The following is a 27,309-nucleotide window of genomic DNA, read 5'->3' on the forward strand; positions in this document are numbered from 1 at the left end:
GTCAGCCAATGCAGCAAACCATGTATTGTGTTCATCAATGATTGCAATATTATACGCGACATTTATATCCAAGTTATTTGAAAAGTGTATATGAGAAGTATATACACTCAAATCAAAAATTTCTGGGCTGGTTTTCTGGGTTGACAATACTTTTTGTAAACAAAATTAGTACATGATAGTTCCTACAATCGGTATTGTTAACGATTTTTACAATATTGCGGAAATTCGAAAGTTGTTTTTGTTTTCTATGTTTGGAACAAAAGATGGTATTTTTGGATTTGGATTACAATGTTTGAACAAAACAAATACATTTTTGCCTAAAAACTGAATTTACTTTCCCGAGAAATTTGTGTGTCTAAACCAGCGTCAGACACCATACTTTTCTATTGCATACTTTACGGGGCGTCATTGTGTGAGTACATGCTTTTTCAATGGGTTGAATTCAGGGGTGCCAAGTTGGTGGTTTTCCCGCTACTGGTGGTGATTTTTGACGTACAAAAACCACTGTTTAAGCAGGAATGTCAACTGTTTTAAGGTAAAAATCGCTACAGACCTATGGTGCGTATGTGGCTGTAGCGATTTTTACCTCGGAACAGATGGCATCCCTGGTTGAATTGTGTGTGTGGAGAGAGCAACGTTAAATGAGCGCACACTGGCGCCTGGGTCTAAACCAGCGACGACCACAGAAATACAACCAAAGCGAAGACATGTATGAACGTATGAGTGAAAAAAGCAACAACCACATTATGTTTTTGTTTGTTTTCATTCATTTACACTGTACGTGAGAGAGAGAAGCAAATGCAAAAACAACTCAGTGGGCGCCCTCACTATACGATCTTAGCAAAGAAGCTCGTCCCTGGTCTAAACCCCGGTCAGGCAATTAGGCGCCCGTGTGCGCTCATTTAAGGTTGCTCTCTCCACACACACAATTCAACCCATTGGAAAAGCATGCACTCACACAATGACGCCCCGTAAAGTATGCAATAGAAAATTATGGTGCCTGACGCTGGTCTAAACACGGACAAAGCACACATAACATTCCAAGCAAATAAAGAAAAGCATACACAAACGAAACAACAACAAATAAAATTAGAATTGTTTATTTTTTGTAATGTTGTGTGTGTGCTTCCACTTGATGAGTCACTTGGCAAACTATCTATGATTGAGAGTTTTGTAACAGTGCAAAATACGATGGACACCTGTTTTACTTATTACGCACAAGCAACGGACTTGATGCATCGTAATTGTTTTTTGTTAGAGCTGGCAAACCATCGATATTCCAAACATTAGATATTTTCGATATAATAGTTTAAAATATCGATTACTATCGATATTATCGGTAAGCTGTCAACACCATTAATTTGGAGATGAAAATGGCGGAAATGTCAATGCTTTTCTTGACATTTTGCACAAGTAGTTCACAGAAATGCAAAGGACAATAAAAAATTGCTTTTATATTATAAAAATATTAAAAAAATACATTTTACCTTTCCGAAAAATATGTACGTGTGACTACGGGCTTATTTTCTCACACACACAAAACCGAAAAGCAGCGAAATTTCTATTTATTTTAATGAGTTCTGGGTTGGGGGTTTTTGTTCCGATAATATCGATAGGCAAAACTATCTATCGATGTTTCATTTTTAAAAAACAATCGATTTTATCGATAGTGCCATCGATTTTTTGCCAGCTCTATTTTTTGTGGTGGTGAAAAAAAATCAATTGGCTTACGGGGGCAAGTAACTCATTGATGATCTCTGTAGCCAACTTAAAACGCGTTTTTCTCGAAACTGGATTTTTTGAGATGTGTCACTCTTTGAGTAAATGAGCGAAATAAACAATTTTAATATGGGCATTGTGAACACTGAACATTTTGTTGTACTAATACCAATTTTAATTTACATTTATTTTTATTAAGTTCTGTTCGTACCACTTTAGTTCGATTTTCAAAAAAATCAGCCGTATTTCACCCCTACACATCAACAGCGAACCAAATTGTTTGACATTTTAATTAAGGGATTCCTGTCCTCAGAATGTAAAACATTCTTCTAAAAAATACACCCAAGACCGATTTAGGTACCATTTGTACTTTTTTGTAGCTTTATGTTAGGTATTTCCAATAGAATTTCAACTCTCAGCGATCTTCATGTCAAATATCAGAATTTATACGCATTTCAAAAAAATTCCTTATATTATCCTTCATACAATACCAAAAATTACCTTCTTATATCAAGCATTTATATCAACCGCGAATCTCATTTCCAGCTATATCAGTTCATCCAAACCCAATAATAGTAATTTACATATAAATACATAAGAATGAATTTCCGAAGCCTCCTCCTAAATTTTCAAAAATGCCTGTTTACCCATTTACAGAACAACAAATTATATCAAATTCTGTAGCATTCAATACTTTTCATAGTATGAATTTCCAAAATCATCTCCATATCACCCCACATACCAACATTGACTCTAGGAACAAATTTTAGAATTCCAGCTCAGTCCTTACACCCAACAGCAAATTGAGTACCATTTAGTAATTTTCGTATACCTATGGTATGTATTCCAACAACCACATATCTCAATTATACACTGATATTAATACAAAATAATAACAGTAATTTTACATCCAAATCTCAGGATTCATCCAATATCAAATTGTACCAAACATAGAACCATTTAGTACTCATAAGTACGATTTCCCAAATCTTAATTCCAAATTTCACGAATCCAGCCCTATCCATTCGCTCTGATACAAATAGCACCACATTTACCCCCAGTTTATGTATTTCGAAACGAAAATGTGTGCGCATGAAAGACACCCAAACTTTAGTTTTTGAAATATTATTTCATTTCCTTTTGCTTCCAAACAAAAAACAAATTTGAAATACACACTCAAATTTGGTAGTTTTTCTTCCGCATTCGTTTTCTTATCGACATACATAAACAGGCCCTTAGTATTTTCCTTATTCATTCAATTCAATTTCCAAAACTACTTCAATCCCACACCCCAACCGTAATCCTTATTCCAAAATTCAGGATTCTAGCTCTATCCGTTCACCCAAATCCAAATTGTACAAAATTTAGTACGCCTCGTACCCATAAGTACGAATTTCCAAAGCATCTTCAGTCCTACACTCCCACAGTAATCTTAAATCCGGATTTCGAGCTCTATCCGTTTTACCATATCCAACTTGTACCGTTTAGTACTTTTCGTACCCATTAGTACGAATTTCCAAAACTACCTCAATCATACACCCCAATAGCAATTTTAATTCCAAATTTCAGGATTCTGGTTCTATCAGTGCACCCATCAGTGCATCCATGTTGTACTAAATTTATTACCATTACCTTTAGTACACGTAAGTACGACTGTCCAAAGCTATATCCATATCTGAATCATAAACTCCAACAGTAATCTTGATTCAAAATTTCAGCTTTCCAGCTCTATCCGTTCACCCAAATCCAAATTGTACAAAATTTAGTACGCTTCGTACACATAAGTACGAATTTCCCAAGCATCTTCATTCCTACACTCCCACACTAATCTTAAATCCAAAATTCAGAATTCGAGCTCTATCCGTTCAACCATATCCAAATTGTACCAAATTTAGTACCATTTAGTTTACCCATTAGTATGAATTTCCAAAACTACCTCAATCCTACACCCCAATAGCAATCTTAATTCCAAATTTCAGGATTCTGGTTATATCAGTTTACCCAAATCCAGGTACAAAATTTAGTACAATTTAGTACTTTTTTTACTCATAAGTACGACTGTGCAAAGGTACCTCCATATCTGAATCATAAACTCCAACAGTAATCTTGAGTCAAAATTTCAGGTTTCCAGCTCTATCCGTTTATCCAAATCCAACGTGTACTAAATTTAATACCATTTACTACTTTTCGTACACACAAGTATGAATTTCCAAAACCATTTCCTTATATCAATACCACATCCCAACCTTGATTCCCATATCAAATATCAGGACTCTAGATATATACGTTTAAAATACACAGTTGGTACTAATTTAGTAACTTTTAGTACTTTTCGTACACTTATCGAATTTCAAAAAAAAAATCCTTTTTGTACATCCTTCTATATCTCCATCAGTGACCCTTATTCAAAATGTCAGAATTCTAGCTCTTCCCGTTTGCGCAATACGAAGGGTACCATGTTTAGTACTTTTCGTACCCTTCCAGTTGGAATTTTCAAAAACAACAACCCACAGTCAAAATTTCAACTTTCTAGCTTCAGCGCTTTAGTCTGGGCGATGATATACATGTCACTCACTCACACACTCAGTCATCACTAAGCTCTTTTATATATAGAGATATTTTATATCTCATATTTGATTTTTTTATATTTTGTATTTTCTTATTTTCATAGGTTTTTTAAATGAATTGACCTTTCAAAATTAGTTAAAAAGAAATAATTAAAATTAAATACTACAACGAAAACAAATTACGTGAACAATATGGACTGCTAAAACAACTTTTAAATATAAAAACATAAACAAAAATGATTTCTTTATATTCATAAATATTCATAGAACTTAGAAAACTTTTTCCATCAAATCTTCAAAATCAACAAATTTGCATTGCGTCCGTTGCATAGGACGATACATAGACAAAAAGTATCGATGACCTCTTTTGAGACCAATAAACATGAAAAACATTAAATACACCAACAAAAGAAAGGTCATATTTGCAATGCTATAAAATAATTCCTAAACAGCACAAAAATCGACATAAAACAAAGTTGATGGTTCGCCCCATTTCCAGTCAATGTCGTAGGAAAATAATGCAGGTCATAAACTAAAGTGACAACAAAAAAACTCAATGAAAGAAGTACAAAAAAAACCGAAAAAGACAAAAATAAGTTTGCCAATCAAATCAGTTCTCGTTAATATTGCATTTGCAGAATCTGCTGAAATCGGACGTTTTGTTGTGATGGTGGCTGTAGGCGGTCATCATCGTTTTGATAGGCATCATAAAATCAAAATGGCAAATAAAGTATTTATGCAAATTTTTACAACAAAATTGTAGCAGGCTTTAATAAAAGAGAGAAATTTTATGCTGATGCTTAATTATTTCTGATAAACAAAAACAAAGTCCATCCATTAAAATTTAAGTACTTCAAAAGCCTTGAAATGTTTTTTCATATTTCTCAGCATTAAAATTTTAAAAAGAAAATAATAATAAATAATATCTGATAACTTTTTAGTGACAATTGTGTTTATTAAATAATTAGCGTTTATTTATTAATTTTTTCTTAAACGCAGAAGTAAAACCGCGATAATTTTTGTCCACAACAACCAAAAATTTGATCGCGAGCGGTCTTATACATTGGAAATTTTTCTTAACCTATGTACCAAAAATCTTTTATGTAGCGCGAAAAGAAAAATTATTTTTTTGGAAGTGGAATATGAAAGAATTGGCAACATTTCCCATGCATTATATTTTGTCAGCAAACGTTATATCCACAAACGTAGTGTGTTTGTCCTTATCGCACTAAACTAAGTAAAAACACTTTTTATTCGTCTTGGGTAAAACTCAATCTGATCAAATATTTTTATGTGCTAAAATTGTTTGTACAATATGCTACACTGTTAATTCTTCAGTTTCAATGAAGCGACCATGAACACCATCTACTCATATTCTTCGTATTGAAACTTGCAATACATACATATGTTAAATCAATGTCCCTTCATGATATGTACACAAAGTTTTGTTACCCTTGCAGTTAAATGCTCTGTCAATTTCATGTTATTAACTTCAATACCATCGAAGGATATTAAATGCTTTTAAAGATTTCCTTCCCCTTTTAAGATTGGTATAAAAAGAAGTTTAAGATTTTAAGATTTAAGTTTTTTTGTTGAAGAATTTAACGAAGTCATTGAGAATGACTGCATATCACAGAAAGTTAGTTGTCGATGTATCAAACACTTTGTTTATATTTATTGGATTAGATGTTTGTTTGTGTATATTAATATTCTGCTCTTAATGGTGTGTACTTTTGACCATAATATCAAGTTTGGGTTACATATCTACATACATACATATATGTTCCCAAATTAATCCTGCCCTTGTCAGCTTTATCATCAAATACAGATTTTGTAACAAAATTCAATGTCACATGAAACACACAATAATCTTGTATAATATCTCCAACTGCGTTTGAAAAGGATAACATGCAAATATTTTTAATCTATCAAAAACAGAAAAGTACGTCGAATGGAATTGCGTAAATATCTTTATTACGCATTTTGTACAACTTTGAAAAATTTGATGAAAAGAAAATTCAAACTTTTTTTGTTGTCTGAACGTGGACTTGCCCACAAAAAACATAATATCGCTAGGGCCACAAGGAGTAACATGGGTAAACATTTCCAAAAGAACTTCGAACAGACCCTACACGCAGAGAAGAAATATTTTTCGGTTTTGTTGGAACAAAAATATCTATTTTGGTTCCAAAAATGTGTTTGTTTTGTACAAACATTGTAATCCAAATCCAAAAATACCATCTTTTGTTCCGAACATAGAAAACAAAAACAACTTTCGAATTTCCGCAATATTGTAAAAATCGTTAACAATACCGATTGTACGAACAATCATAATCTAAATTTTTTACAAAACATATTGTCAGCCCTGAAAACCAGATACTAAATTTTTTGATTTGAGTGTATATACTTCTCATATACACTTTTCACATAACTTGGATATAAATGTCGCGTATAATATTGCAATCATTGATGAACACAATACATGGTTTGCTGCATTGGCTGACAACAAAGACAAACAAAAAGCCACAAGCACCCACCACAACATAAGGAATAATTAAACACCATAACAAACATGAAAAGGAAAGAAGAATGAAACAAAACAGAAACAAATAAAAACAAGAGTCTCATTGTTGGTATACATACACACAAAAACAAAGATAAAGGCAGCATGTCATACAAACACCACAACTCACCAAAATTGTTTTTTCAACACGGCATCGAATAGCGAGAGAAGAGAAAAAAAATTTCGAAGAAAAGAGAGAAATATTGTTCAGTTGACACAAACTATTTTTGGATTCACAATTCTACATAAGGAATCCAACAATATGTTAAGAATACATATTTTGCTCTTGGAATATTGTTGGATCAAACATATTTTTTTCTCTGCGTGTAAATGGCACTTAAACAAAAATATTAAACTTTTGGGAGGGAGGTACCCTTAGAAGTGGAGCGATATAGTCCATATTCTCCAACACCTCGACATACACAAGGCTGTACCCCCAGATGGGAAAACAAGAAATCAGATTGATCACATTGTGATAGACGGAAGACACTCGTCCAGTGTGATAGATGCCGATTCGAGGTGCGAACATCAAGTCGGATCATTTCCTTGTAGCAGCCAAGGTACACACTCGTCTTAATGTTGCGGCAAAAGTGCGATCTAACACAGGACGAAAGCTGGATGTAGAGAAGCTGCTAACACAACAGATAGCACAAACCTACTCTGCTCAACTGACCCGCTTCACTCCTTGTCCAGATAATGTAGAAACGCAGTGGCAAAGAATAGTACCAATAGAATAGATACCAAAGACCTACAGAGCAACCCTGCATTCAGTAGCAGCCTGAAGCGCGTAGGAAACTCATCGGGAGAAGAGGAGAAACGTATTTTCAAGAGAAAAAAGAAGGAGCAATAAAAACGTGAGTGTGAGAAACTCGAGATGTTCAGGAGTCAGAATGAAGTCCGACAATTTTACCAGAGTGTAAAACACCAGCAAAGATGATGGAGGGAATGTGGTAACTGATACAGATAGCGTGCTGAGGATCAGGAAGGATCACTTTATGAACCTCTTGGTATCGAATATGGGTGGGGATGATGATACCCCAGAATCAATTTCTACCACGTATCCAAAGGGAGGTTATGACCGCTACTTAATCGGCTGAAAAACAATAAAACAGCAGGAGCTGATGGACTTCACGCTGAACTGTTCAAGTCCGGTGACGAAGGAGTATGCATCCTTTAAAATGGCAGGAAGAAAGCATACCCAATGATTGGAACCTCAGCCTACTTTGTCCCGTATATAAGAAAGGAGACAAGACGGCTTGTGCAAATCACAGAGGCATAAGTCTCATACCCATCGTATACAATGTGCTGTTGATCATAATGTGTGAGTGTCTAAAACCCATGGTCATAAAATAGTCGGGTCATGCCAATGTGATTTTAGACTTGGTTAATCGACAATTGACGAAATCGTCACCCCGCGCAAAACACTGAAAAAGACCCACGAAAGACAGATCGACACATACTAACTATTCGTCGACTATAAGGCCGCCTTCGACAGCCCAATTAGATCAAGCCAAGTTTCACTTTGGCATCCCTGCAAAACTAATTCATGTGACCTATCTATCTAACATCTTACTAGAAAAGGTTATACGAGATAAGAATATATATGGCCAGAGATAAAAAAGAGCACGATATACAATAAAGATATAATGATACTGGCCTACACAGATGACATAGACATAATAGGTCGATCAACACGAGCAGTAACAGCCACCTTTGTAAGAACTGAAAAAGAAAAGAGTCTGCCAGAGTGGGTCTGGTAGTCAACGGCGATAAAACGAAGTTTATGTTATCAACATAGAAGTTGTCCAGTAGATACAATTTTACAATGTTGAGGTAGTAAATGACATTATTTACCTCGACACCGCCATAAATAAAACAAGTGATCTAAGGCTATAGTCGGGTAGGGGCCGACTATGTGATACCCTACACCACTACCCCTGTGCATAAGCCTTTGACTGGTAAAATTCAAAATATTAAAATTGGGATAGCTTAGCGCCTTTGCTCTGAATGTATTCATTAATACAGGTCAATTTTGTTGAAACGCATATAAGTGCATCGTCAGTATAACTTAAATAAAAAAATGGTAAAGTAGGATGTTCCCCAAACATCAATAGGTTTCTTTCTCAACCCCCAAAATTTCGTGAGGATCCGATCAAAATTCCGACCTGTAGTGTGATTGCACAAAAAATGGAAAAATGGATGCATTACCGACTATTGCAATATCTCTGTCGTTTGACCACCTATGACAACATACTTCACATCGTTGTAAAGCTGATATTTTCTACTTTCCTTGTCAGGTTTTGCTTTCGATATACCTCTTACAGAAGAGAGATATTCGCTTTGAAATAAAACGTTGGCCTCTTTTCCAAATAAGTTTTTTTCACATTCCGACCCCTGAATAATATCCGACCATTACCAAAATCAATAGGCTTCTTTCATTGCAGGACTCCCATTAACCCCAAAAATTTCGTGACGATCCGATCAAAATTTCAACCTGTAGGGTGATTCCGACCACTGAGTATTATCCGACCATTACCAAAATCAATAGGCTTCCTTCCCCTCCGGGACCCTCATCAACACCCAAAATTTGGTGACGATCGGATTAAAATTGCGACCTGTATAGAAGTGGGAGCGTGTCGTGCCGTGAATAGTGCGTGTTTGTGCCTTCTCAACATGGAAAAAAGTATCAGTCGGCTTTCGCGACTGAGATATGAGGCGCTCAGCGCCAAAACGACCTAACCCACATTTTCAAAAAAGTCAAACTGACTTTGACAGGAACCTATTGAAATATATACTAAAAAAATTCCCTACTGCATAGGTTAACCCTATGTTATTCTACATGCCGAAAACTGTTTTACCTTTACTGAAAGTTTGAAAAAATGTGGACGCCAAAATGCCTAAGCCACATAGACTGGAAATCGAATACTGGAAATAAAAAATACGTGTGGGTTAGGCCAAAAACGCAGGATACGTTTTAGTCAGGAGTATATTCGAAGCATAATATAAAAAGAATAATTTGTAAGTAAAAACCAAAGGTTAAGTAATAAAGTTGACTTACGCCCTGGCGTCAATGTAAAATGTAAGAAGTTAATAATGTATAGCGATCAATGTGGTGGCCAAAACCGTAACATAAGAATGAACACTATTTGCACATACATGGTCAATAACACTGTGCAACATTTTTAAGGTGATCTTGTGCAAACAATTCGAACTGAGGATTTTTTGAATGTACAGACCCAAACTACAAGAAACCCTAGTTGGGTTTTGTTTTGTCTAAAAAAGGTTAAATATTGAGTTTTAAAGAAATTCGGGGCTATATCTCTGAAACCAATGCGAATCTTCTTCTGACCTCTGAAACAAATTTGTGGATAAGGACAAGAGTAACATATTTGGAGAAATAATGAACCCGAAAAACTACATTTTTTGCCTCAAATTTCAAAATATATGCAAAAATTCCACAATTTTTATACATTTCGCACCCTATCTCCAAAACCGTTGATTTTTTCTGAATATTTTCATTTGGAAAATATTCCCTGGAATGTAATACACAACTCTTCAGAACATGTCATTGTTGTAAAATGCCTCTATGCCGTTGTTTTCAGTACATTTTTCAACGACGATTTAATAAAAATATCAATAATGTAGTGAAATCCGAAATGCGAGAATAAACTGTTGGTGTGAACTGTGTTTGAAATACGTGTTGTAAAAGATATGATGCAAAATACCGCTGAAACAACATGAAGTAAGCATTTTAGAGTTTCAGAATGTTCTAAAAAATTGTTGAGAACTTTATTTGGAAGATTTTTGCAAAAGGTTACTTGGTTCAACTCCCAATAGTTTAGCCGATACTGACCAAAATTTCAGTAATTATGTAAAATGTTCTATATTTTATAGATTTTATGTGGTTTTTTTATATCCTCAGCATTTATGCTAACGAGGGTATATACACTTTCATACGGGCAAAATGTGCCTCATCGAAATAATGGTTTTAGACCCCAAGTATGTTTGGACGAAATGTGTTTCACACAATTTGGAGTCGATTTAGCAATGTCCGTCTGTCTGTCTGGCTGGCTGGTGCGCACGATAACTCTCGAACGGATGAACCGATTTGTTCCAAAAGTTGGCTATCGCAATATTTTGTCCAAACTTAGTTTAAGTTCGAACATGGGTTGTATCGGTCCACTCCTTCCGGTACCTCCCCCACAAAAGTTCCAAAATGTTTGGAAAAGTTGTGCGCACGATAACTCTTGAAGGGAATAACCGACTTGGTCCATACTTAGCACATCGTGATATTTCTACCAAACTTAGATGAGGTTCCAATATGGACCCAATCGGTCCACGCCTTCGGGTACCTCCCACACTAAATTTTGCAAAGGTTCAGTTTAGGACCTGCTCTCGAATCGCTTTGATTTTCGTTGTAACAACTTGTATTCATCAGGGGCAAGTCCATACTTCCTGAGAAAATAGCCTAAAAGTTGCAAAGAGCCCCTATGACACCGAGTATATTGGTTGGAGAGCAAGATAACTCTCGAACGGATTTGCAGATTCGTTCTAAAATTTGGCCTTCGTAATATTTTGTCCGAACATAGTTTAAATTCGAAGATAAGCCATATCGGTCCACTCCTTCAGGTACCTCCCCACAAAAGTTGAAAAATGTTTGAAAAAATTGTGCGCACGATAACTTTTGAAGGGAGTGACCGATGTAATCCATACTTTGCACATCCTAATATATCTACCACATATAGATCAAGTTCGAATATGGACTATATTTGTCTCCTCCTTCTGATACCTCTCACACAAAATTTCGAATAAGTTCACTTTAAGACCTGCTCTCGAATCACTTTGATTCGTGTTGAAGCGATTTGCATTCGCTACCTCCGTTAGACGGTAAAACAGTCCGAAAGGTGTAAAAAACCCCTATGTCACCATATGTGGCTGTCGGAGAGCAGGATAATCCTCGAACTGTTCAACCGATTTGGTCCAACATTTAGTCTTCGTCATATTATATCCAAAGTTAGTTTCATGGGGCAATACCGGTCCGGTACTTCTCCCCAATATTTATATAATGTCACTAACATGGTGGGACGATATCACTTGAATGGGGCAACCAATTTGGTTCGAACTTTGGACCTCCTAATATTTTGTCAAAATTTAGTTTAACATCTAAAATGGCCCATATCGGTCCTCCCTAAGGGTACCTCCCCAACAAGAGTTCAACATTTGTGTCTTAGTGCAGTAAATTTCTAATCCACATTTTTGGTGGCAAGTTCAGATGTCCAAAAAGGGCCACAAAATTCAGGAGAGACCTTAAATACATTCGATCTGTCCGTACGTGAAAGTTTCACTTCATATTGGCTGAGGGTATATATCTGTCGGCAAAGCCGACTGACACTTTTTTACTTGTTCAAAAGATAAGTTTTACTAGTTTAGGGCTACAATATTCCTAAAGACAGCAAGGCCAAAGTCCAATTCGTTTCTGAGATAAAGGCCTGATAAATGCAAAAAAAGTGTAGATTTAGCCCGGTTTAGATGAGGCCATAAAATCCGAACTGGATCTGACAGGACAAAACCCTACTATGGTTTTTGTAGTCTAAATATGTACTTTAAAAAAATGCATACTAGAAGTTGTTTGCATTTTCAGTGTTGCATAGTGTTATCGTGCGCACCATTTTAGCGTAAAGTTTTAAACTTTTGCAGGGGAGGTGCCTGAAGGAGTGGACAGATATGGACAATCTTCGAGCTTAAACAAATTTTGGACCAAACCGGTTGATCCGTTCAAGAGCTATCGTGAGCTCCAACCAACCAGCCATTTAGGCAGATGGACAGACATAGCTAAATCGACTCCAAATTGTCTGAAACGGATTTCGTCCAAACATACTTGGGGTCTGAACTTTGGTTAAGATGTAGGATTTTCCATTAAAAAGAATGACATACAAGTCTTTATCGATCCCATGTGATTTTATTCTTAATCGGTAAGTCTTCCCTTGTCACATCTGGATCACTAATTAAACCGGCTGTTTGGTCATTGGTAAGGTTGTACAAATACATACATGCACACCACTAAATATTTTCGTGCATAATCGTACGTAACTGGGTGACGTGGGGATGAATGATACCAAGCAACGGTCCTGACCTGCTTTAACATGGCAAAGCCCTCGACTTATATTGGTCCCTCTTTCATCTGTAGTGGACACTGACCTCGCCGTGGTATCACCCGGAGAGCTGCCTTTAACGACCGTTAAAGGTAGTGAGCTAACATGTACCGCACGTTCATCTGGTTGATGAGAGAATTGTAAAGAACATGGTAGTGACCAGCACCAGGTTCCAACACCTCGACATACACAAGGCTACGTGGATATACCCAGATGGGAAAACAAGAAATCAGATTGATCATATTGTGATAGACGGAAGACACTTGTTCAGTGTGTTATATGCCGATTCGAAGTGCAAACATCGATTCGGACCATTTCCTTGTAGCAGCCAAGGTACACACTCGTCTTAATGTTGCGGCAAAAGTGCGATCTACCACCGGACGGAAGCTGGATGTAGAGAAGCTGCTAACACAACAGATAGTACAAACCTACTCTGCTCAACTGACCCGCTTCACTCCTTGTCCAGATAATGTAGAAACGCAGTGGCAAAGAATAGTCCACTCCTTCCAGACTGCCGCAAAATCTATTTTTGGGTACCAAAGACCTACAGAGCATCTCTGCATTCAGTAACAGCACGAAGCGCGAAAGAAACTCATGGGAAGAAGAGGAGAAGCGTATTTTCAGCAGAAAAAATAAGAAACAATAAAAACGTGAGTGTGAGAAACTCAGAATGAAGTACGACAATTTTACCAGAGTGTAAAACACCAGACTGAAGGATATGGTGCAGGCACATTCTCCTGCAAAGCTTACGCCTGCCGATTCTGTGTGCACCGCCATGTGGCCCGTATTTATACGCTCTTTTAGCGGGTTCATCATCGCCCATTCTTTTTATATGGCCTAACCAACGCAATCGCTGCATCTCGATACGTTTAATTATATTGATGTCGTTGTATAGCAGATACAACTCGTGGTTAATACGACGTCGATATTTACCGTCAAACCAGATTGGTCCGTAGATCTTTCGAAGAATTTTTCTCTCAAACACGCCAAGCACTGCCTTATCTGCTTGCGAAAGTACCTAGGCTTCGGAACCTTACATCAGCACGAGTAGTATCAGTTTTTTTAAAGCGTGTTTGACGAGTTGTGGCTTTGTTTTTGAAGTGCTTACTTAAGCCAAAGTAGCACCTGTTGGCCAATACAATTCTTTTTTTTATTTCACAACTGATGTCGTTTGTTGTGTTTATGGCAGTGCCGAGGTAGACGAAGTCTTTAACTACCTCAAAATTATAGGTACCAACTTCCACAGTTGGTCCGAGCTCTATGGACGCTTTGCGCGTCGACACCATCAATTTGGTATTTTCGCCGTTTACCGCCAGACCCACTTTCGCAGATTCTCCTTCGACCTTCCTAAAGGTTTCAGTTACTTCCTTTACTGATCGTCCTATGACGTCTATGTCATCAGTAGACATCGGATTTTGCATATTTGCATATTTTTTAATAATAAAGATACGAAGGTTCTGATTGGACCAAAATTCGTTTCAAAGAAATCTAAATTCAATGGCAGGGTCATATTTTGTATTTATTTTGCATATTTGCATATTTTGCATATGCACAAAATATGCAAAAAATATGCAAAATATGCAAAATATGCAAAAAAAATATGCAAAATATGCAAAAAATATGCAGAATATGCAAAAAATATGCAAAATATGCAAACAGTTTTTGGCCGAAAATCGTCATAAAAGTCGTAAAATTGGCAATTAAAGTTGGAAAAAATCATCAAAACAACTTCAAAGTGTCCTAAATTAGGATTGTTGGCCGTTTAACGTCGCTTTCTTAGCAGATTATTATGCTATTGAGACCCCTTACCACAGTGTGGATATAAAAATATCGTTATATGTATATTGTAATACCATTTTTTTATTATTTGACATTTATGTCAAATATTTTATGTAAAATTCAATATTTTCTTTGTCTTAATTTGTTGCATTAGTCTGGTTCTAACTCAAAGGGAAAACATCGATGTCGGATTTTAGTTGTTAGTTTGGTTAGATTTTAAGATTGTTAAAGTTTGAGCACCATTGGAATATTTTAACACATGCCACTGGGGCCTCGTAATTATCAAAATCTTGATTTTTTGGCTATTTGACGACTTCAGCGACTCATATCTATGAAATGGTTTAAGCTATTTGCCCGTGTTATGCATTATTAAATGCAATACTTTTTGATATTTCTTGCCGAACAACAAAATACCTAAGTAGTACTGAATTCAAGATAGTAAAGTCAATGTCCTGAACACGCCTTAGGGTGAAAATAGAGTCTACTGTGAAAAATAACCCTTTTTACAGTGTTTAATTTAATTTGCTTTTGTGTCTGTTTAGATCAAATCTAGTAACTTATTTTCCACACAGTTGTAGTTGACCAATCGAACTAAAACTTTGCACATATTTCAGACTTGGATGACTATACAGGAATATGAAACCATAACCAATATGGGTCCATTTTTTTCTTAGAGCCCCCATATAGCGGTACCACCCGATTTAAAGTATTTTAAGGATTCTGGTTAAATTTTTAGGCCGAATTGGCTATAACTTGGCATTTGGGGTTCCCAATGGTACAGAAACTTCCTCACTATAAATGTTGGACTCAGGTCAAGGTTTTAGTATAGCCCCTATATAACGGTTATGAGGTTCCCAGTGGTCAAAAAAATTAAATGCTGAAAAGTTAAAAATAAAAAAAAAAATAAGTTACAGTGTTTTATTTACAAATGCACTTAAAACTAGAAAATATTTTTTAATGATTAAATCTCTCAAATAAAACGCTTGCATTTAAATTAAAAATTGTGGCAATATTAAACGGCCACCAGCGTTTTATTTGAGAGAATCCATCATTGATAATTATGTTCTAGTTTTAAGTGCTTTTATAAATAAAACATTGTAACCTAATTTTCTAAATTAATTTTTATTTCTTCCCATATTATCAATTTTTGGGAATCAAAACAAATGTCTTTTACATTTTGTTCATATTTAAATTTATTTAAGGGGCTGACATAATGTGAGAGAGACATCTGGGTAAAAATGACTACTTGGTGATGAACTCGACTCCTTGCTCTGCTATGTCGTTCACAACTTTCAAGTTGTTTAACATCCTTTACCCTTCCTGGTAATTGATGTTCTGTGGTCAAGTTACAGGTTTTTTTTTTCAAGAAATTCTGAGTTAATGCTTAATCTCTTGATCAACAAGTAATTGCGCCTGGTAGACTTTTTCTGGAAATTTCGGCAGTTGTTCTTTTGTTACACCCCGGTTACACTTAGCCGGATTAACCCTGTGGGTTTGGACTTCAAATGTCAATTCTATAGCGCAAACGTCAAATAAATCCTTTCGAAGTGGGTTAACCCGACAAAAAAAACTCTAGTGTAACCGTACTATTAGTATGGTTTTTTCCATCTTCTTCTGCTTACTTTGTTAAGATTTTTGTCGCATTTGGCTCTATACGGTGGTTTGAACTATCAGATCAGGCCAACAAGTTCAGGACTAAGATACCACAGATGATATATCATTTTGTTATTTCCTTTATCTGATATTTGTTTCGTATTTCAATAAATCTACAATGCGGTTTATGTCTTATTTTGGACCTAAAAAATATTTCTGAATTTCATTTTCACTATTTTTTGTATTAAACTCAATCCATTGTCTCTAATCCTTTTCAACCTATTGATTATGTTTACCCAATCCATCCAATATTATATCTACATAACCATTATCTTGTTCATTGTAAGTTTTGTAAAGTCAATAACCCACACTCTCATTTATAACACTCAGTTGTTGTCCTTTGATACAAAATAAATAAACAAAATAAGAAACGTTCTGGGCGCGTTAAACCGGGCTCGAAAGATGAAAACACAAAGTGCTTCTACGACCTCTTGTTCTTGGGAAGTCAGCTGGGAAGTAGTTTTAAAACATTTTCGCCTACATCGAACTTGGATTTGTCAATTGCAGACTATTCTTATAGAAATCGCGTGAATATGTTTGTTTGATGTCCGGATGTGCTGCCAAACTTGCAGTCAAAAATCCCTCTCAACAATACTTCTTATAAATCTGTACGCTGCTACAGAAGCTCTCGACTTAACATCTGCTCAAGCTGGTAAGACCCCATTATTCTAGGCATTCGTACACTGCTAAGACTTGTTTCTCCCCTGAGCTACCGTCAGTTTCAGGAACGCCCAGGAGTTGTTCTTTACCCCCACACCAGACCAGCAACCCGTTCTTTCTGCACTGTTTTGGGAATACCTGGTAATAGTTTTCCATGCCAGTGCACGCAAATAGCCTTGTTTTGGGGTATCTTCCTTGAAGTTGTTGCTAGTATTTTTCAATGTTTATTCTCCGGAATAAACGGATAAAGCTTCTAAAGATCATATATTTGTTGGGGTCCTCTCCGAGAGCTTCGACTGTAGAAAAAATGATACGACTAACGTTCCTATAGGACACTTTACAGGGGTCCAGCAGCAATGACAATTTCATGGTTAGGAGTTTTTGTTGAAGCTGCGCTTGATTATTTTCGGGACAGATGGTTCTTCAGATTTTACGAAGCGTTTAGCATCAAAAGAAGACCTAGACCTCATTGAAAATCTATTGAAATACGAAAACATTGACAGAAAAAGGAAATAAAAAATGATAAATCACCTGTGGTATCTTAGTCCTGAACTTGTTGGCTTGGTATTGTTTGATCCGACAGTGCAAAACACCGTAAAGAGTCAAATGGCGACAAAAATCTTAACAAAGCGAAGACGGAAACTTCTCCGGAAATATTCGACCCAAACATACAAAAGAACAATTGTTCGAAATTCATAAAAAAGTCACATTAACTCAGAGTCGAGCTCACCACAGATTACAACCAATTAATTACTAAAACAATGCGTTCTCCAAGTAGTCGGCTATACCCAGTAGGCTCCATTTTCGACCTAAGGCGTACGTAGTCACATTAATCGGGACACTGGCTTTCTATCTCGAATTCAGTAATACTCACGAATTTTGTTTTTGAATATAAAATAAACAGAATGGCCTTTAATTTAATGCATAATACGGGCAAATACCTTTAACCGTTCCACAGATATGGGGCGCCGAGATCGACGAAATTTTCATAACTTCGAGGCTCCAGTAGCACGTGTTAACTTATCCCAATGGTGCTCAATTGGCAATCTTAATCTTAAATCTATCTAAAATCTAATCTAAGTAAACAGTTTAGGCGGCACTCCCGCCTAAAAAATCCGACATCGATTTCTTCCCTTTGAGTTAAAACCAGCCTAATGTACAAATTAAGACAAAGAAAATATTAAATTTACATAAAATAATTGATATTTTATCAAATTTTATATTTTTGCATAGTTTAACAATAAAAATAGTATTACAATACCATATACCCTACACCATACCGTCGTAAGAGGTATCAATAATGCAATAATCTGCTAAAAAATCGACGTTAAATGGCCAACAGTCTTAATTTAGGACACTTTAATGTTTTTTTGATGCTTTTTTCCAACTTTAATTGTAAATTTTACGACTTTTTTGACGATTTTCGACCAAAAACTGTTTGCATATTTTGCATATTTTTTGCATATTCTGCATATTTTTTGCATATTTTGCATATTTTTTGCATATTTTGCATATTTTTTGGCATATTTTTTGCATATATTTTGCATATTTTTGCATATTTTTTGCATATTTTTGATATGACCCCAAATATCGAAAAATTGACCCTCAAAACGCCTAGATCCAAAATTTGAGTCCAATCGGATGAGAAATAAAAAACATGCAAAAATCCGATGTCTAGTAATAATAGTCCGGTCAAAATAGACATGCCTATAAGGGGGAAATAGCAAAAATTCCCACAAAGCTGAATTTTGGTGGAGAGCTATGGTTAGCCATTAGAAGCAACGTCCTAAAAGTCCCCATCGATCCCATGTGTGCAAAACAAGTTATTCGGGGTCAAAGGTCATTTTTGGAGGCATTATTCAGTTTTTTTAATTTTTCTCACAAACGGTAAGACATAGCAAAAGCCGGCTAAAGTAAAAGTTGTAGATTCAATAATTGTCTACAAGAGTGGTCTTTATGATTTTTAAAAAGACTTACCATTTTCGAGATATCGCGATCTAAAGGTCAAATAAAGAATTAGCCGCGTAAGTACATTATGAGGCGAACCGGTTAATGTAACGACACTATGTGTTAGATATTTCCGTAAGCTTTCAAACGATATCCACTTTGCAGTAATTGGTTCAGTAGAACCGGGTCTAACCCGGTTTTTAAATTTGGCCTTTCGGGTCGAATAACCGCCGAACCTGATCCGCAACCTTTGAAAATTATACATTTCCGTAATTAGCGCAAAAACCCCTACCTTCGGACAAAACTTGAAAAAAATCGAAGAGTTTTCGTTGGTGTCATTCCCGTTGGGCTTTCGATTATACATGTGGGTTAAATGGGCTATTTTCGCATAAAATGACTCTAACATTGAATAACTCTACTAAACACGCTCCGATTTTGTTGGATCTTTTTTTAGAAGATAGCTATAATTTCGCTCTTCAAGAAAATATATATTTTTAGGGGGACAGAACCCGATTACTTCGCTTATTTTAGCTGGTTCGTCTGAATATGTGCATATTTCCCTTATAAGTACATAAAAATCATGTGTTTTTTAGAACAGCTATATCTCAAGAATGGTTCCTTCTAGGTAAAACTTATAAAGATAAAACTTGTAGATAATTTTTCTGTCTACAATATTTACTTTAGTCACTTTTTGATTAGATCAACCGTTTTAAAAAAATAAATCCGAAAACCTAAAAAACCCTTAAAATTTGACCTTTGACCCCGAATAATTTTTTTTTCACACATGGGATCGATGGGAACTTTTAGGACGTTGCTTCCAATGGCAAACCCTAGCTCTCCACCAAAATTCAGCTCTGTGGGAATTTTTGCTATTTCAATGTCTATTTTGACCGGACTATAATTAGTACAAATTATGGAGTACACGGACAGGTATAAATTAAACAATTGTGTATACAAAAGGGTTATAACTTTTCGACTGTGTTATCAAAATTGTTTTCCTGTAGCAGGAATGAATGAACTATATTTTTTTAGCATTCCAAATACTTTTCTAGCAGAAATATGTGAGTGGTTTTGCCATTTTAAAGACAATTCCAAGGTTTTTGACTTATTTTACCACTACCACTCTATTGTGTGGTTTTTCTAAGTGATGTCATTTTGCACTAATCATTGGACGTTCTTCATTTTTCTTATTATTCATCGTGGATGGGTATAACAATAATGCATTACTTTTCGCCGAGGAGTAAACATTTTCCAATTCTGCATTAAGCGGTTGTATGCGTACAATATAGATCGATATTATAAAATTATGTATTTTTAGTGCATTAAACTAAAACCATGTCATCAATATTAAAGCGGCAGTTAGAGCATTTTTCCAAAGAAGCTTTTTGACCATAGAGAACAAAAATTGCCAATTTATGTCTGTATATACTGAATAAAGTACTAAAAACTATAAAATATATGCAAATCTAATATGTGGATATTCAAAACGTATACTTCTAATTATAGTTATATTCCAGAACCTGGAATTGTAAATGGTACTTTAGTACTTTTTCCCATTTTGCGCTAAAAAACGAACCCTTTTTCCAAAAACTAGAAAAAATTGCGCTTTTATCTAAACAAAAATAGCGATGACTAACTCTAGCCCCTTTGTTTTTCTGCTAGACAATTTTGGCCGATTAGAAACTATCACCATATTTGGACACGTTGATTTTGACATTTCTGATTGAGTTTTTGAAATTTTTCCATTATCTATCTACATTTGTATAGGAAGCAAATTATGTTGTAATAGGAATGCTGGGTTATTTGACATTTTCTTACCTTGTGAAAACTGATTTAAATCTTGTTAGTCTAGATTTATTGCTGTGGTGGAATATCTGGAGAGTCTCAATAACATAATGATCTGCAAAAAACTATGTTAAACGTCAAAAAACTTAATTTAGAATGCTTTTTTGATTATTTTCCAAGTTTAGTTGACGATTTTTGTCAAAAAAACACACACATATTTTTTGCATATATTTTGCATATTTTTTGCATATTTTTTGCATATTTTTGATATGACCCCAAATATCGAAAAATTGACCCTCAAAACGCCTAGATCCAAAATTTGAGTCCAATCGGATAAGAAATAAAAAACATGCTAAAATCCTATGTCTTGTCATCACTAACCCTTTGTTACATCCTTCTATATATCCATCAGTGACCCTCATTCAAAATGTCAGAATTTTAGCTCTTCCCGTTTGCGTAATACTAAGGGTACCATATTTAGTACTTTTCATACCCTTCCAGTTGGAATTTCCAAAAACAACAACCCACAGTCAAAATTTCAACTTTCCAGCTTCAGCGCTTTAGTCTGGGCGATGATATACATGTCACTCACTCACACACTCAGTCATCACTAAGCTCTTTTATATATATATATATTTTATATTTTATACCTTATATTTGATTTTTATATTTTGTATTTTATTTTCATAGGTTTTTTAAATGAATTGACCTTTCAAAATTAGTTTAAAAGAAATAATTAAAATTATATACTACAACGAAAACAAATTACGTGAACAATATGGACTGCTAAAACAACTTTTAAATATAAAAACATAAACAAAAATTATTTCTTTATATTCATAAATATTCATAGAACTTAGAAAACTTTTTCCATCAAATCTTGAAAATCGACAACTTTGCATTGCGTCCGTTGCATAGGACGGTACTTAGACAAAAAGTATCGATGACCTCTTTTGAGACCAATAAACATGAAAAACATTAAATACACCAACAAAAGAAAAGTCATATTTGCAATGCTATAAAATAATGCCTAAACAGCACAAAAATCGACATAAAACAAAGTTGATGGTTCGCCCCCATTTCCAGTCAATGTCGTAGGAAAATAATGCAGGTCATAAACTAAAGTGACAACAAAAAAACTCAATTAAAGAAGTACAAAAAACCGAAAAAGACAAAAATAAGTTTGCCAATCAAATCAGTTCTCGTTAATATTGCATTTGCAGAATCTTCTGAAATCGGACGTTTTGTTGTGATGGTGGCTGTAGGCGGTCATCATCGTTTTGATAGGCATCATAAAATCAAAATGGCAAATAAAGTATTTATGCAAATTTTTACAACAAAGTTGTAGCAGGCTTTAATAAAAGAGAGAAATTTTATGCTGATGCTTAATTATTTCTGATAAACAAAAACAAAGTCCATCCATTAAAATTTAAGTACTTCAAAAGCCTTGAAATGTTTTTTCATATTTCTCAGCATTAAAATTTTAAAAAGAAAATAATAAATAATATCTGATAACTTTTTAGTGACAATTGTGTTTATTAAAATATTAGCGTTTATATATTAATTTTTTCTTAAACGCAGAAGTAAAACCGCGATAATTTTTGTCCACAACAACCAAAAATTTGATCGCGAGCGGTCTTATACATTGGAAACTTTTCTTAACCTATGTACCAAAAATCTTTTATGTAGCGCGAAAAGAAAAATTATTTTTTTGGAAGTGGAATATGAAAGAATTGGCAACATTTCCCATGCATTATATTTTGTCAGCAAACGTTATATCCACAAACGTAGTGTGTTTGTCCTTATCGCACTAAACTAAGTAAAAACACTTTTTATTCGTCTTGGGTAAAACTCAATCTGATCAAATATTTTTATGTGATAACATTGTCTTTGCAATACGCTACACTGTTATTGCTTTGGAGAGCATACTTCAGTTTCAATGAAGCGACCATGAACACCATGTAATCATATTCTTCGTATTGAAATTTACAATACATTCATATGTTAAATCAATGTCCCTTCATGATATGTACCCAATGTTTTGTTACCCTTGGAGTTAAATGCTCTGTCAGTGTCATTTTATTAACATCAATACCATCGAAGGATATTAAATCTTTTTAAAGATTTCCTTCCCCTTTTAAGATTGGGATAAAAAGATATTTAAGATTTTTGTTGAAGAATTTAACGAAGTCATTGAAAATGACTGCATATCACAGAAAGTTAGTTGTCGATGTGTCAAACACTTTGTTTATATTTATTGGATTAGATGTTTGTGCTAAAAGGTCCTTTCAAGTATTATAGATATTCTGCTCTTAATGGTGTATACTTTCGACCATCATACCAAGTTTGTGCTACATATCTACATACATACATATATGTTCCCAAATTAATCCTGCCCTTGTCAGCTTTATCATCAAATACAGATTTTGTAACAAAATTCAATGTCACATGAAACACACAATAATCTTGTATAATATCTCCAACTGCGTTTGAAAAGGATAACATGCAAATATTTTTAATCCATCAAAAACACAAAAGTACGTCGAATGGAATTGCGTAAATATCTTTATTACGCATTTTGTACAACTTTGAAAAAAATTGATGAAGAGAAAATTCAAACTTTTCCTGTTGTCTGAACGTTGTCTAGATTAGTTGATATAATGATTACACAGAAGTATAGGCAGATTCCAAATTTGTTTTTAATTTTGGAACACAATTAATATTAATGAGAGTTATGTCAAACTGCTGAATGGCTCACCCTGAAAATTGTGGTCGATAGTGTCCTGATCCCGACAATCAACTACATTAAATATTAACATTCGACCGCATATAAAGACTTACGCGCGAGCCACTGATATTTTCGATAAAATCCGAAGTAGGAACAAGGTCCTGAAGTCGCCGGCAGAACCTACGGTCCTCCCAAAGAAACCTTCAGGCCGGTCTGTGGTAAGCTATGCAAATTAATCCTGCCCTGGTCAGCTTAATCATCAAATACAGATTTTGTAACAAAATTCAATGTCACATGAATCACACAATAATCTTGTATAATATATCCAACTGCTTTTGAAAAGGATAACATGCAAATATTTTTAATCTATCAAAAACACAAAAGTACGTCCAATGGAATTGCGTAAATATCTTTATTACGCATTTTGTATACCTTTGAAAAATTTGATGAGGAGAAACCGCATATAAAGAGTTACGCGCAAGCCACCGATATTTTCGATAAAATCCGAAGTAGGAACTAGGTCCTGAAGTCGCCGGCAGCACTTACGGTCCTCACAAAGAAACCTTCAGGCCGGTCTGTGGTAAGCTATGCAACGCTAGTGTGATATGAAACAAGTAACAAGTAAAACAGTATCAGTCGGCTTTGCCGACAGAGATATACCCTCAGCCCATGTGAATTGGAACTTTCATCTACGGACAGATCGAATGTATTTAGGATATTTTCTGAATTTTGTGGCACTTTTTGGACATTTGAACTTGCTGACAAAAATGTGGATTAGGATTAAAGTTCAAAAGTTTTGCGGGGGAGGGTATGGATTGACATAGTGCATTACGGAAGTGGATCTTATTTTGAAAGTCATATCTTTTCGATAGATATCGCGCCCACTAGTTATTTCAGTGGGTTGCCGTACACCTATTGGACCAGTATGCCAGGAAGCATGGACTTGTTCACGGAAAATATAATACCACAAAGAACATCATCGGTATAAATCTCCGAATAGACCCTAAACTGCACTTGGACACAAATGTTGAACTTTTGTGGGGAGGTATCTTAAGGAGAGGAGCGATATGGGCCATTTTTGAAGTTAAACTAAGTTTGGACAAATATGATGGAGACCAAATTTTGGACCAAATCGGTTTATCAGTTCAAGAGTCCAGCTACTACATACCGTGAAATAGGGGTTTTTTACAAATTTCGAACTGAAAAAATTTTTACCGTCGTGTTTGAGCTAATTCAACATATGTATATTATGTTTGAGTGCACCAAGTTCAGAATGAGATTATGAGTATTTTGCTAGAAAAGAATGAGTTGGATCGTATATCTGACTTAAATTTTTCATTGCTAAAACCTCTATTGGGTTTTCTCAAAATATTTAAATAGTGTTCCAAAAAATGGAGCTCGGAAAAATACCATACTATGCACATTTTTTAAGTTTTGAAATAAAGAGAAGAATAATATTGGCTAACAGATGCTACTTTGGTCTATGTAAACAGTTTAAAAGCAAAACCACTTTACGTCAAAATCAAGTAAGAAAAGTCTATAGTCGGACGGAGCCGACCATGGGATACCCTATACCACTATCCCTGGACAATCGCTCTCCACGGAACTTATTTTCAATGATTGTGAAAATTTAATTATCAAATGTCACAGATGTAATGTATAATACTTAGGACCAAAACCAAAAAGTTATCTAGTATGACAAAGACATTTTTGTAGCAGGAAAGGAAAATTTAGTTCACACAAACTAAAATGTAATGAAACCCACTTATGTAGTACTACTACTTCCGTTGTTTAACCGCTACGTTATTGAAATTTTTACCAATTTCACACAAAAGTTTCAGCCCATTTAACCCGCTAAGTATTCTCTGATCTTCACGTTGGTTTGTACGCTTCTTCTTCATCATAAACTCAAACTTTGTTCAAAATTTTGCGGGTTATTATTTTGAGCCGCTACAAAATTGGTTAAAATTTTGTTTTTGGTCCATTCATCCCCTGAACGTTTCACGATCATCACCAAAAACTAATCATTTCTATTCTGGCCCGAACCCAACCTCCTTAAAAAATTCGTTACAATCGGTCCATAATTGCGGCCTTAAGTTTGTTTACAATTTTTAATGGACGGACACACATCGCTAAATCACTTTATCTCGTCAAGATATGAATTTAGGCATACCAAATATGGGGTCTAGGACGAATATTTCGTAATGTTACATACACTTTTGGAGAGACAATATGTAGCATGGGATAAAAATGTGGTTCTCTACACAGAACCCATTATATATTAGGCAGTAGGCCCGTTATCTAGCAAACACTTTATTGCAATTTACATCAGAGGATAGGTCAGTAGTTTTTTTTCCCCATATGTAGGCTACTTTGCGAAATATATACAGTTGCGAAAACAATAATAGCACCACCGTGAACAATTTCTTTGCCACTACAAAAACAATTAAGATTGTTGTTGTTTCCACTAATGTTGTTGTTAGGTGCATATCCTAGGGTGTCCCCTTTTATAAAAAAAAATTATATTCACATTTTTATAAATATTTGTTTTTGGCAGCTTTAACCAAAAACTTTAAAAACAAGTAAAAAAGTGTCAGTCGGCTTTGCCGACCGATATATACCCTCAGCCAATGTGAAATGTTCACCTTCGGACAGATCGAATGTATGTATTTAAGGTCTCTTCAAAATTTTGTGGCCCTTTTTGGACATTTGAACTTGCCGACAAAAATGTGGATTAGGAATTAACTGCAGTAAGACACAAATGTTGAACCTTTGTCGGGAAGGTACCCTTAGGGAGGAACGATATGGGCCATTTTAGAAGTTAAACTAAATTTTGAGAAAATATTTGGAGATCCAAAGTTTGGACCAAATTGGTTGCCCATTCAAGTGTTATCGTCCTATTATTTTAGTGACATTTTTTAAATATTGGGGAGAAGTACCGGAAGTTGTGGACCACTATTGCCCCATAAAACTAAGTTTGGATATAATATGACGAAGACCAAATGTTGGACCAAACCGGTTGAACAGTTCGAGAGTTATCGTGCTCTCCGACCGCCATATATGGTGACATAGGGGTTTTTTACACCTTTCGGGCTGTTTTCGCATGAAATATGGTCTTGCCCTGAAAAAACTTTTACCGTCGTAATGGAGGTAGCGAATGCAAATCGCTTCAACAAAAATCAAAGTGATTGGGGAGCAGGTCTTAAAGTGAACTTATCCGAAATTTTGAGTGAAAGGTACTAGAAGGAGTAGACAAATATAGTCCATATTCGAACCTGATCTATATCTGGTAGATATATTAGGATGTGCAACGTATGGATTACATCGGTCACTCCCTTCAAGAGTTATCGTGCGCACAATTTTTCCGAATATTTTTGAACTTTTGTGGGGGAGGTACCTGAAGGAGTGGACCGATATGGCTTATCTTCGAATTTAAACTATGTTTGGGCAAAATATTACGAAGGCAAAATTTTGGACCGAATCGGCAGATCCGTTCGAGATTTATCTTGGGCTCCATAGAGGCCTTTTGCAACTTTCAGGCTATTTTCTCAGGAAGTATGGACTTGCCCCTGATGAAACTTGTACCGTCGTATAGGGGACAGTGAATACAAGATGTTACAACAAAAACCAAGACGATTCGAGAGCAGGTCCTAAACTGAACTTTTCCGAAATTTTGTGTGGGAGGTACTCGAAGGAGTTTACCGATTGAGTCCATATTGGAACCTAATCTTAGCCTGGTAGAAATTTCATAATGTG

The 27,309-nt window shown here is 35.3% G+C and overlaps 1 long non-coding RNA gene across 1 annotated transcript in view; it reads right to left on the reverse strand.

The window, feature by feature from the left end:
- LOC141398747 (uncharacterized) overlaps positions 1-20,893 on the reverse strand; it is a 99,354-nt gene extending 78,461 nt beyond the window's left edge. The window contains exon 1 of the long non-coding RNA XR_012411704.1: positions 20,859-20,893. This is a non-coding gene — a long non-coding RNA (uncharacterized lncRNA). The remainder of the gene's footprint in view (positions 1-20,858) is intronic.
- Positions 20,894-27,309: the final 6,416 nt, after the last annotated feature.

The sequence above is a fragment of the Musca autumnalis genome, unplaced genomic scaffold (assembly GCF_047663935.1).
Source record: "Musca autumnalis isolate F117 unplaced genomic scaffold, ASM4766393v1 scaffold_3, whole genome shotgun sequence".
In the NCBI taxonomy this organism is placed as follows: Eukaryota; Metazoa; Arthropoda; class Insecta; order Diptera; family Muscidae; genus Musca; species Musca autumnalis.